Genomic DNA, 13,703 nt, shown 5'->3' with positions numbered 1-13,703 from the left:
GTAAGAGAGAAACAATTTGTCACATACGAGTGACAATTTCTCATGAAGGGATAAAATAATTAGCAAATTTCTCATCAGAAATTTTGAGGCCAGAAGGCAGTGGCTGACACATTTGAGGTGCTCAAAATAAAAAGATGTAACCAAAAATCCTTTATCTAGCAAAATTGTTCTTCAGGAGTCAGGGAGAAATTAAGATATTCCCAGATAAACAAAACCTGAGAGAGTCAGGATCACTAGACCTCTCCTGCAAGAAATGCTCAAGGGAATCCTGCATGGTGAAATGAAAAGATGCTACACAGTAACTAGAAGAAATATGAAGAAATAAACATCTTAAAAATGTCAAGTATATGGGCAGTTATAAAATTTAGCTAGTATTATTGTAGCAATGGTTTATAACTCCAGTTTTTGTTTTCTCCATGATTTAAGAGATTAAAATATTTTTAAAAAAATTATAGTCTAAAACTGTAACTTTGGTTTATTGTTCCCTACATAATTTTAGAGACTAGTGAATTTAAAAGAATTATTAAATTATTTTTTTGAGCACACAATGTATAAAGATGTAATTTTGTGACATTAATAACTAAAAAGGGTGGGTCAGAGCTGTAAAGGAGGAGGTTTTGTATGTTAAAAACTATTAAACTATTAGTATGTTAAAACTATTCTTGAAGTTAAGTTGGTATAAATTCAAATTGGAGTGTAATAACTTTAGAATGTTAAATGTAATCCCTATGATAGCCAAAAAGAAAATAGCTATGAATATGCCCAAAAAATGAGAAAAGAACTTAAATGTTTTAATAAAAAAATCAGCTAAATCCAAAAGAAGAGTAATGCAAGAAATGAGGAACAAAAGAGCTATTATTACTTTAATTGTAATTACTACTTTAAATGTAAATAGATTAAACTCTCCTATCACAAAATAGAGATTGGCATAATGAATAAGAACATATGATCCAACCACATGTTGTCAATGAATAAGAACATATGATCCAACCACATGTTGTCTACAAGGAACTCACTTTGTATCCAAAACCATAAATCAAATTGAAAGTAGGAGGATGGAAAAAGATATTTCATGCAAATAGTAACCAAAAGAGAGTAGGGATGATTATACTAATGTCACACAAAATAGACTTTAAATCAAAAAAGATTTCAAGCAGCAAAGAAGGACATTATATATTAATAAAAGGTTCAATATAGCAAGATATAACAATTATCAACATTTATGTACCTAATAACAGATTAGCAAAATACATGAAGTAAAAACTGAAAGAATTGAAGGGAGAAATTGAATAATAGTTGGAGACTTCAATACCCTATTCTCAATAATGGACAGAACCAATCAGATAGAAGATTAATAAGGAAACAGAGCATTTAACACAATAAACCAAGTAGATCTATCAGGAATATATTAAATGCTATAAACATGGTTATCAAGTTCACATGGGACATTTTCCAGGATAGGCCATATATTAAGCCACACATTAAGTCTCAACAGCTTTAAAAAAACAGATATTATACAAAGTATCTTCTCTAACTACACTGAGATGAAGTTTGAAGTGAACAACAGAATTGGAAGATTCACAGATTTGTGGAAATTTAAAAAATTTTTAACTGTAAGATTTTAAAATAAAGCTATAAATTTCTCCTTTAACACTGCTTTTGCTATGCCTCACATATTTTGGTATGTTGTGTTTGCATTTTCCTTGTAATTTCCTCTTCAATCCATTAGTTTTTCTCTTTTTTTGCCATTTTATTCAACATAATACTATAAGTTCTGGCCAGAAAAATTATGCAAAAAATAAAAGGCACCCAAATCATAAATTAGGAAGAAGTAAAATTATCTCTGTCCACAGATGATATGATCTTATATGGAAAAAATAACCCTAAAGATTACACACACACACACACACACACACAAACACACAACACATAAACTGATAGAACTAATAAATTCAGCAAAGTAACAGGATACAACATCAACACACAAAAATTAGTTACATTTCTACATATTAACAATGAACAATCTAGAAAGGAAATTACAAAAATAATTCCATTTACAATAGTATCAAAAAGAATAAAATAATTAGGAGTTAACTAAGGAGAAGAAAGACCTGTATAAGGGAACTACAAGGCATTGCTAAAAAAAAAAAAAAAATTACAGAAGATATAAATAAATGAAAACTGATCCCATGTTCATGTATTGGAAGACTTAATATTATTAAGGTGTTAATAATACCCAAAGTAATTTATAGATTCCAAAGAATCTCTATCAAAATCCCTATGACTTTTTTTTCAGAAACAGAAAAACTCATCCCAAAATTCATATGGAATCTCAAGAGACCCTGAATAGGCAAAACAATTTTTGGGGGTTTTTTTGGGGGGTTCTTTTGTTTGATTATTAAAAAATTATATTTATTTATTCATGAGAGATACGAGAGAGAGAGAGAGAGAGAGAGAGAGAGATTGAGAGGCAGAGACACAAGCAGAGGGAGAAGCAGGCTCCATGCAGGGAGCCTGATGTGGGACTCGATCCCAGGTCTCCAGGATCAGCCCCTAAGCTGAAGGCGGCGCTAAACTGCTGAGCCACCCGGGCTGCCCAAGCAAAACAATTTTGAAAAAGAACAAAGCTGGAGGACTCACACTTACTGTTTTCAAAACTTACTATAAAGCTACAGTAATCAAAACAATGTAGTATTTGCATAAAGACAGACATATGGACCAATGGAATAGAATAGAGAGCCCAGAGAGAAACTCTCATATGTATGGTTAAATGATTCCTAATAAGAGTGAGAAAAGACAGGCTTTTCAACAAATGATGCTGGGAAAACTGCATATCCACATACCAAAAAAAAAAAAAAAAAAAAAAAAATGAAGTTAGACCTTTATCTAACACCATTTACAAAATATAGCCCAAAATTGACCAAAGACCTAAAACTATAAAATTCTTAGTGGTGGAAAAAATAAGGCAAAACTTCATGACATTGGATTTGGTTATGATTTCCTAGATATGACACCAAAGGCACAGGCAATGAAAGAAAAACATAGAGAAGTTAGATTTCATGAAAACTTAAAAATGTTGTGTGTCAAAAGACACTATCATCAGAGTAGAAAGGCAACCCACAGAATAGGAAAAAAAATATTTGCAAGTCATATATCTAATAAGGGATTAACATCCAGAATCTCTAGAGAACCCTAAAACTCAACAACAAAAAGCAAACAACCCCACTGAAAAGTTGGCAAAGTACTTGAATAGATATTTCTCCAAAGAAGATATGCAAATGACCAAATAAGCATTTGAAAAGATGCTCAGCATCACTAGTCATCAAGGAAATGCAAATCAAAACTGTAATGACTCATTGGAATACTCATTAGAATTGCAACTATAAAAAAAAAAAAAAAAGCAACGCAGGAAATAACAAATGTTGGTGAAAATGTGGAGAACTGTGTGCCACTGATGGGAGATAAAATGGTACCGGTGGCTGCGGAAAACAATATGGCAACTCCCACCAAATTAGAAATAGAAACACCATATGATCCAGCAACTCTACTTCTGATTATATGGCCCAAATAGAAAGCAGACTCTGTCGATCCACGTGTGCCCATATTCACAGCAGCATTATTCACAATCACTGAAACATGGCGACGACCCAAGTGTCCATGGACACGTGAATGGATGAGGCAAATAAGGTCTACACATCCAGGGAAATGTCATCTGCCCTTACAAAGGAAGGAAATTCTGACATGTGCTAGAACATGGCTGAGCTTTGAGGACACTGTGTAAATGAAGTAAGTCACAAAAAGACGAAGGAGTCCACTTATATGGGTAAGTAGAGTAGTCGGACTCATAGAAACAGAAAAGACAGTGATGGTTGCCAGGGGCTTCGGAGGGGGGAAAAGAATGAGGGGTTATTTTTTAATGGGCACAGCATTTTAGTTTTTCAATATGAAAAGAGATAGAGTCCCACGGTGATGGCTGCACAGTATACTATGAATGTATTTAATACCCCTGAACCATACACTTAAAAATGGCTAATATGGTAAATTTTATATTATATTTTTTTTCACACACACAGACGTTTTTAAACCTCCCTGATGGCTTCCCACACAAGGCCCCACATCAGTGATTCTCAGCTCCCATTGGGCATCCAAATCATCCAGGGAGATTTAAATAATACTTATGCCTGCACTACGCCTTCCAGTAGGTTTGAACTGGTCCGGGGAGTGGGCCACGCAGAGCCCGGCTCCTATCTAACCTCATCTCCTACCACCCTCCCCTCCCTCTCCACAGGTGCACTGATCCCCAAGCCCACTTCCTCCTTTGGCCTCAAGTGTTCACTCTGGATTCTCACACACCTTGTCTCCTTCTCTCCCCCTCTGACCATAAATATCTGTTAAATAAATGAACTGTTCTGAGTAATGCAATACGGGAAAAGAAGAGGCATGACTCATTTTGGAGGCCTGACCCACTAAAATAGACTCATTGACTTGAACATTTTAAATTTCTCATAGCTTTTCAGAAACACAGCACTGCCTAAATTCCATGGCATGTGCACTTGGAATGAATACTGTCCTATTCTTGCCATTTTTAGAGCTGGAGGGGACCTGATAGGGATGGTCCTGCCCCAGGCTTTGGTTTGTAAACAATGATGAGAGGAAAGAATAAGCCCCACAACAGCCCAACACAGCTAGTGATTTTCTTTGGGGTCCCACATCTTGATCTTATTCATATAGATTCTTCATGTAATCCATAAAGTGACCTGAATGTTTATTTTTTATTTTTTAAAGACTTTATTTATTCATGAGAGACACACAGAGAGAGGCAGAGACACAGACAGAGGGAGAAGCAGGCTCCATGCAGGGAGCCCAATGTGGGACTCGATCCCAGGTCTCCAGGATCACGCCCGAGGCTGAAGGCAGGCGCTAAACCGCTGAGCCACCCGGGCTGCCCACATAAAAGCTTTTCAAGCAAAACTCCATTTTCTGATAATGAGTTGAAGTTTACTCAGAAACAGCAGGAAATCACGTTACCTAAAATGCTCAGTGGGACACTAGTCATGGAATGGTGCTTCTCAACCAACAGTGATCACACAGAAGGCAAAATCCTGACCTTCCGTGGGAGAATGAGTGAATAAAATTGTGGCAATATTTGATCCATAGAACGTTTTGCTACTTTTAAAGACAGTGAAGAAACTCTTACTTGTCACTAGAGAGCTCTTAAGGTCATAAGATCATGTTAAGTGAGAGCAGTAAGCTGGAGTCACGTATATAGGATGGTACCAACTTTTATAAAATTAATCAAATGACAGCCCTCTGTTTCTGCATACTTGTGTGAGCACAGAAAAAGTCATTAAGGGGATAAAACCAACTGTTAATACTGGTTTTCATCGGAGTATGGAAATGGAGGGAAGCCTAAGGGAGGTTATTTACCTTCTCTGAAGGCAAGGACTAGACCACTTTCTCTTTAAGGAACTTATTCTATTTCGAGTTCCAAAAAATTGAGTGAAAACCATTTTTTTTGGTGAAAAGTCAAAGCATTCTAACTGCCTCTTTGGAAGAAGAATGGTATTTCAGATGGGTGGACCCATCTACACACGAAAATTCAAGAAGGTATTAATTGTCATAGGTGAATAACTTAAATCCACACTAATGGGGGTCAACTCCCATTGATAGAAATCATGGTGAGGGGGAAGGGGGGAATGGGGAGTTAGCAAGTTTCCATGAGAAAGAAAAGTAATTCAGATGAAATCAAATGAGAACTCCGACTGTAGCTTAAGGATGTCAACTCAACAGCGCATCTCTCTGACGTCAAGGGCCGGACCAGATGATCTTGGTCTAGGCTACTCACAATTCTCTGCAGACAATGGAGACTTGGAAACACCTCAAACTTTTTTTTAAAGATCTATTTATTTGAGAGAGAGAGAGAGAGAGAGAGCCCAAGCAAGAGGGGCAGAGGGAGAGGGAGAGAGAACCTTAAGCAGACTCAGGACTTGGTGCTTGATCCCAGGACCCCGAGACCATGACCTGGGCAGAAACCAAGAGTTGGACATTTAACCTACTGCACCACCGACTTAAACTTTTAGGGGATAAGAAAAAGGAGAGGAAGCTAAGCAATGCAGCCTGAGATGGAGGGGACCATGAGGTAACAGGGAAACCAGGATGCCATGGAGTTCCAGGAGGCAGGGAAGGGGTATCAAGGAGGGAGCGTGCCATCCTATCAGGGATGCAAGAGGTTCCGTAAGACAGGAACTGATGTACACCATGTACCTTGATTTCTTGGGACTGCCATACACCAGGATGACTTGAACAACGAAAATTCATTCTCCTCTGGTGCCTGAGGCCACAAGTCCAAAATCAGGGTGCTGGCAGGGCCATGCTGTCTCTGGGGGGACCTAGGGAGGAATCTCCCCTTGCTTTTTCCCTAGACTCTGGTGGTGACTGTCCCTCCTTGGTGTAGCTCAGCTTGTAGTCTAACCTCTGCTTCTGTTGTTACCTGGTGCTCTCCCTTCATGAGTCTCTCTCCTTTTCTTATAAGGACACCACCTATACCGGATTGAAGACCCCCACTACTCCAGAATGACTGCATCTTAACTACCTACACCTTCAACAACCCCAACCCTGTAGAAGGCCCAATATATTTCTTAGGGGACACACTTCAACCCATACCAAGGTTTCAGAGGGCTAATAGGGGAGAGACGAATGTGAGATGAACAAAGTAAATAGAGATGAACAAAGATTTTGGCTGCTAAGAAGAGCATAGCAATGGGCAGTTGTGGGGGGGGGGGGTGCATAATGTCTAAGAGAGTTTAATTTTCTGGGTTTTTAAAAAAGGTTTTATTTATTTATTCATGAGAGATCCAGAGAGAGGTAGGGACCCAGGCAGAGGGAGAAGCAGGCTCCATGCAGGGAGCCCGACGGGAAACTCGATCCCACGACGCTCAACCTTTGAGCAACCCAGGTGCTCCTACGATTGATTTTCCTGCATAGATATTCAGTTGTTATGTCCATTTTCATTTGTCTTTTTGTACTGTTTGATATCTCCTCTGACCACTGATTCACTGGCTGTTCGTCAGCCTTGTGTTTAGTCTCCGTATCTTTGTGTTTTTTCTCATTATCCAGGATTTGGATCCTGATGGGAGGAATTCAGTATAAAAGAAGAGACTGTTAGGCAAAGAAGGAAGGAGGAATTGGGAGAGTAGATGCCTTGCGTGAGACCTTGGTGGGGGGTACCCAGGGCACGCGGGGGTGATCTGGAGGTGGGAACAGGTCCGATTGTCCCCTGGCAGCCGGAAGAAAGCTGAGTCCTGAGGCAGACGAGTTGGGTGAGGACTGGAGGGACATGACATCATTTTCTTCTGTTCGGTTTTGTTTCTCAGTGAAGTGTGCAGGTGAGGAGTGGCGGGAGGACATTGAGGTCCGAGCAGGCAGAGGAGGTGACAGAGTCATGGAGGGGAGGAGACTGACCCAGACTTGAGAAGCACAGTTGTTTCCTCAGTTCTCTTTGGGGATGACAAATGAGGGGGAGAAGACTGAAGGTGGGAATGAGGGAGACACCAGGGACCAGAGAGACAGAGACAGACTGTCCTGAAGAGAGGGAGACGGGAAGCAAAGCAAAGTCAGCAAGTGAGGCACACGGGGAAGAGCTTAGAGGGCAAACCCAGAAGGGCGAGCTTCCAGTAAGCTGCGGCTCGTGGGGCGGGGTGGGGGCCGGGGTGGGGGCCGGGGGTGCATGGCTTCCATGCTTGTCGCTGAGCAAAACTGAATCAAGCAACGGAGATGCTAAAGGCAACGAGACAGACACGTACCTGCGGTCATGGAAGAGCGGGGAGGGGGGGACCTTGCACCCTGGTAGGGGCTGTGGCGAGAAAACGCAGGCGGCCGTTCCTGGGGTTACGGAGCCCCCCTCCAACGACGTCTCCACCACCTTCCTTGGGGATCCGCACCCGAAGCTCAAGCGACCCGCTGCCAGCTAACGCTCATCCCTGCTTCCCCTCACTTTGCCTCAGTCTCCAGGGAGGGGTCCCAGCCCTGAGCCTCTGGGACCCACACTTCTGTAACTGCGGCAGCTCCACCTGCGGGCCGGCCTGCCCACCAGCGCTGTCCTCTCATGAGACATCGTCTCAACGCTGCTTTTCAGAGCAGAATTGGAGGATGCGGGCAGCTCGGAGCATCCCCTTCCCACCCGAGAAAGCTCGACTTATGATGGAAATGGAACGCCTTAGAGAAAGGACAGTCCTGTCCTGTCCTGGTGGTCGCTTTATAGACTCAAGACGATGCTCCTACTCTCATTCCACCCACAGGTCCTCCTCCAAACACTCATACCACCCATACCCGGTGGCTTTCTCTCTCTCATACTCTGGGCCTTCTAAAATATCTTCCCAGATTTTCTGTCAAAGGATTACCAATAATCATTCAAAAACATAAACTTCTCAGTTTTGATTTTAGCTTCTGTTATCTCACAGAAACAGAAAGTGGGGTGAGTGGGGAAATCAGGAGCTCTTGGTGAAGTGTGGGGTCTGGAACGGACAAACTCTGTGACCTTGAAGAATTTACTAAACGACTTCGAGCTTCACGTTTCTTAGCTGAAGGTTAAGTAATTGGCCTCGAATCAATAATCCTCAAACTGGTTTTTATACTGAAACTATATTTTAAAAATGGAAACATTAAAAAAATAAAAATAAAAATGAAAACATTGAGTACTTAGAGGAAAGAATCCCCCAATACGGCACAATTGCATCGACAGGGTTCTGCAATGTAAGTTTAGGATTTGGGCAATCCACCTTTCCAGGATTATCTTCTTAAGAATATAAATTTGGGGGCAGCCCCGGTGGCTCAGCAGTTTAGTGCCGCCTTCAGCCCATGGCCTGATCCTGGAGACCCGGATCGAGTCCTGTGTCAGGCTCCCTGCATGGAACCTGCTTCTCCCTCTGCCTGAGTCTCTGCCTCTCTCTGAGTCTCTCATGAATAAATAAATAAAATCTTAAAAAAAAAGAATATAAATTTGGTCATTATTTTCTCCCACTGAAAACCTTGATGATTTTCCATTGCCTGACACAGCAATTTCCCAAACGTCAGTCAGTACGTATACATCCCTTTCAGAAGTAATTCTGATGGAGCTGCTTCCCTAGTATATGGGTTTTTACTTATTAATAAGTCACACATATTTATAGCTCTAAATGACATACATGAATTACGTGCATTATGAAATATGGACACAATTTTAAATTTTAAATGATGATGTGAGGAAAAGAATCACTATGTTAACAACATGAGCAAGGTTGGGGGCACCTGAGTGATTCAATCAGTTAAGCAACCAACTCTTGATTTTGGCTCGGGTCATAATCTCAGGGTCTTGAGATGGAGCCCCTCCATGGGCTCTGTGCTCAGCAGGGCATCTACAATTATTGCTCTCTCCCTCTCTCTTTGGCCCTCCCCCTGCTCATGCTCTCTCTTTCTCTCTCTCTAAAGTAAATAAATCTTTTTTCTTTTCTTTTTTTTTAATATGAGCAAGGTTAGGATCACAGGGTGTAGGACCCTCTACCTAGATTCATATTCTCAATCCTCCATTTATTGACTGTAGAGATCACTGGTGCTCCTCAGCATTTCCAACTCTCTGGGACATGATAAAAACTGCACTTCTTGCTTTCCCTCTAGTTAGACCGTATGACCCGCTTTGGCCAATGTAACGGAGGCAGGCAGAAGCATCGTGCATCCTTTCTGAGTCGGCGCTTTAAGAAAGATGTGTAGTTGCCCATGTTGTTTCATTTTCTCCTGCATTACAGCTGTAGAACCACGGGGTGAGAAGGGGCTTCCAGTAGCCTGGATTGCTGAGTAGCTGCGATGAGTCTACACCATGACTGTCCCTACAACAAGTAGAGCTGCCCTAATGACCCCTAGAGAACCCATAGTGTGAGCAAGAAAGAAACTTTATTGCGTTGAGCTACCAAGACTTGGGGCTTCTTGGTTGTCAGAGCATTACCCACTCTATCCTGCCTGATACACTCAGTCAAGCAAGTTGTCTATTAATTCTTTTTATATTTTAATTTCATCACCCAAATCAAGAAGACAATAGTAACCAGCTCATGGGTGTGTTGGGGGGCGGGTTGTAAATAAGTCAATACATGCAAAACATTTAGGACAACCCTTGAACGCAGCATGCACTCTGTAAAGGTTAGCTTTATTTACTTCTATTACAAAAGCCCTTTTGTTTTCACAAAAGTATAATTAATTGGAATGCTCTTTAAAGCAAGAACGATGTGTGCAAACTCAAGTTAACGGACACTTTATTTTCAATTCGTTCCAAAAATATTTTAGACCACAATGTGATGAAATAGCCCTGATAGCCCTCTGTATCTGTCTTCTAATAAAAGGGTCTCAGGCATTGTGTCCTAAAGGATTGAAAACCACACAGAGAAGCATGACGCAGCTTCCCGAAGAGCCAACTTTTATGATGGTAAATTATTTTTAAAATAATTTCTATGTGTATATGACATAGATATTATTAAGGAACAGAATGCTGTATTTTTTGTTTAGATTAAGGCACAAGTCTTAAATGCTATCTAACACATATAAGAGGCTCTAACCACTGTGTGTTCATTCACACTCCTCCCCATTAGTGATGTGTCTTCTGACCCTTGTTCCCTCATCCTTCAGGGAATCTGGCTTGTCTGGTGATAGAAAACAAACCTCTCATGTGTAAAACAATTGGGACCAATCAGGACAACTCTGTCCACAAAGAGAAATAATCAACTGAATCTTTGCACCCATCTATGTTTTACATCTGTTCTCAGATGGAAAGAATTTTCCAGCAGGCAATCCTCCTTTCAGGTGTACTCAGACTTTGGACATCAAGAAGTAACTTAGTATTTCTAGATGTAAATATCTATCCTTTCATAAAGGAAAATAAAAAAAAATAAGTAATTCCTAAAACCAGAAAATTAAGCCAGTGAGCTTAAATCTAAATGTGTATCCAGTTGGTGGTTAGACCACAGAGAAAAGAACTATTCCAAGTAACTTAAAAATTCAGTATTTGGGATATACCCTACGGCCAAAAAGAATTGCAAAAAAAAAAAAAAAAAACAACTTAAATTGTTTTCAGTTACATTATGGTGTCCGCGGTAGTTTTTCTATTGTTGCCCTGAGGCTGTTGTGGGTATATGGTAGGAGAGAGCAAATGGGTTAAGTATGTGATATTGTAATTTCGTAAATTCTACTGTCACGCAAAACCTGGATTAAGACTTTGCGAACTAAATTTGATTTGGAAATATCAGTATGAACTCTTGATATATTTTATGTTTAAAAAAAAAAAAACAAAGAAACAACAAACGACTTAGTATCAATGAGCCCCCCTGGTTCCAAGATTGTGGTCTCCAAATACTACTTTCAGTAAAAGAAACCAAAATTCTCTACAGAAATAATGATCTAGGTCTTAAATATACAAGATGAGCCAAATGACTCAAAAGCTGACTCAAATGGACTCCTACCTTCAAAAAAGGTGGAAAAGGATGCATCCAAAATAATAAAGAATGCAATTAGTTAAAAGATACCAAAGGTATTTAAATATCATTTTAATATCATACCGTTTTTATTTCTTCTTTTTTTTAAAAGATAGATTTATTTATTTATTTAGAGAAGTCAGAAGGAGAGCAGAGGAAGAGGGGGAGAGACCCCTCAAGCAGACTCCTTCTGAACGCAGAGCCCAACTTGAGGTTGGATCCCACAACCAAGACCATGACCTAAGCCAAAATCAAGCGTCGGCTGCTTAACCAAGTAAGCCACCCACGTGCCCCGCACTGTTTTTGTTTTTTGTTTTTTGTTTTAATTCAGTAGTTATCTTCAGAGATTTCTCATTTCTGAAAACTGACAAATTAAGGAAGAGAATGAAGCATCTATACTGTGTTTTCTATAAGAAATAAAGCTCTCAGTAATGAAATAGTGAGGGAAGGTTTCTCTCTATAAAGCGTCCTGGTTAGTAAAAGAAAAAAGTAATGACATAATGAGAACATCACCACTTTAAAACTACTAATGAATTAGTAGAGAAACACGTTATTGATGCTGCAAGGACACAAGCACAAAATCCAAACCATGGAACACTTACACGACAAATGACTGGATTTATATGACAGATAAACTGAAAAGGGATCTGTAACAAGAGACGGGAGTGGAACTCATTTGTTAAAAAAGACTCAAGAGCTCTCTGCTCCTCCCCGTTCGACACACAGCCACATCTTCTGGTTCAGGGCCAGCCGCGTCCCCGAGACACGATGGTGAAGGTCGGAGTGAACGGATTTGGCCGTATTGGGCGCCTGGTCACTAGGGCTGCTTTTAACTCTGGCAAAGTGGATATTGTCGCCATCAATGACCCGTTCATTGACCTCAACTACATGGTGTACATGTTCCGGTATGATTCTACCCACGGCAAACTCCACGGCACAGTCAAGGCTGAGAACGGGAAACTTGTCATCAACGGGAAGTCCATCTCCATCTTCCAAGAGCAAGATCCCGCCGACATCAAATGGGGTGATGCTGGTGCTGAGTATGTTGTGGAGTCCACTGGGGTCTTTACCACCATGGAGAAGGCTGGAGCTCACTTGAAGGGTGGGGCCAAGAGGGTCATCATCTCTGCTCCTTCTGCTGATGCCCCCATGTTTGTGATGGGCGTGAACCACGAGAAGTAGGACAACTCCCTCAAGATTGTCAGCAATGCCTCCTGCACCACCAACTGCTTGGCTCCTCTAGCCAAAGTCATCCATGACTACTTCGGCATCATGGAGGGCCTCATGACCACCATCCATGCCATCACTGCCACCCAGAAGACCGTGGACAGCCCCTCTGGGAAGCTGTGGCGTGACGGCCGAGGGGCTGCCCAGAACATCATCCCTGCTTCCACTGGCACCTTGCCTGTGGGCAAGGTCATCCCTGAGCTGAACGGGAAGCTCACTGGCATGGCCTTCCGTGTCCCCACCCCCAATGTGTCAGTTGTGGATCTGACCTGCCACCTGGAGAAAGCTGCCAAATATGACGACATCAAGAAGGTAGTGAAACAGGCATCGGAGGGCCCCCTCAAGGGCATCCTAGGCTACACTGAGGACCAGGTTGTCTCCTGTGACTTCAACAGTGACACCCACTCTTCCACCTTCGATGCCGGGGCTGGCATTGCCCTCAATGACCACTTCATCAAGCTCATTTCCTGGTATGACAATGAATTCAGCTACAGCAACCGGGTAATGGACCTCATGGTCCACATGGCTTCCAAGGAGTAAGAGCCTCCTGGACCACCAGCCCCAGCAAGAACAAGAGGAAGAGAGAGGCCCTCAGCTGCTGGGGAGTCCCTGCCCCAACTTAATCCCCCAACACACTGAGAATCTCCTGACCTCCAATTTACATTCTAGACCCCGAGGAAGGGGAGGGGCTTGGGGAGCCCTACCTTGTCATGTACCATCAATAAAGTATACTGTACCCCCCAAAAAAAAATTTAAAAATTTAAAAAAATAAAAAAGACTCAAGAAATAGATCTGCTAATCCTAATACGTGGACCTTATTTGAATCCCGAGTCAAGCAAATCAAACTTATGATACCCCTGGAAATGGGAAGACTCGAGTTCTCTAAATTCAACTAATCGGCAGCAACGGGTGCCAAAGACGCTCCTGAGAATACAAGGCTGTAAGGAATTCGCAGAAATCCTGGAAGGACAATTGGACTTTCCA

At 41.5% G+C, this 13,703-nt stretch overlaps 1 pseudogene; it reads left to right on the top strand.

Annotated features, from left to right (window-relative positions):
* Positions 1-12,209: 12,209 nt before the first annotated feature.
* LOC144287592 (glyceraldehyde-3-phosphate dehydrogenase pseudogene) lies at positions 12,210-13,452 on the top strand (annotated as a pseudogene).
* The last annotated feature ends 251 nt before the right edge of the window (positions 13,453-13,703 follow it).

The sequence above is a fragment of the Canis aureus genome, chromosome 17 (genome assembly GCF_053574225.1).
Source record: "Canis aureus isolate CA01 chromosome 17, VMU_Caureus_v.1.0, whole genome shotgun sequence".
Classification (NCBI taxonomy): domain Eukaryota; kingdom Metazoa; phylum Chordata; class Mammalia; order Carnivora; family Canidae; genus Canis; species Canis aureus.
This window is presented reverse-complemented; position numbering and strand designations above follow the sequence as displayed.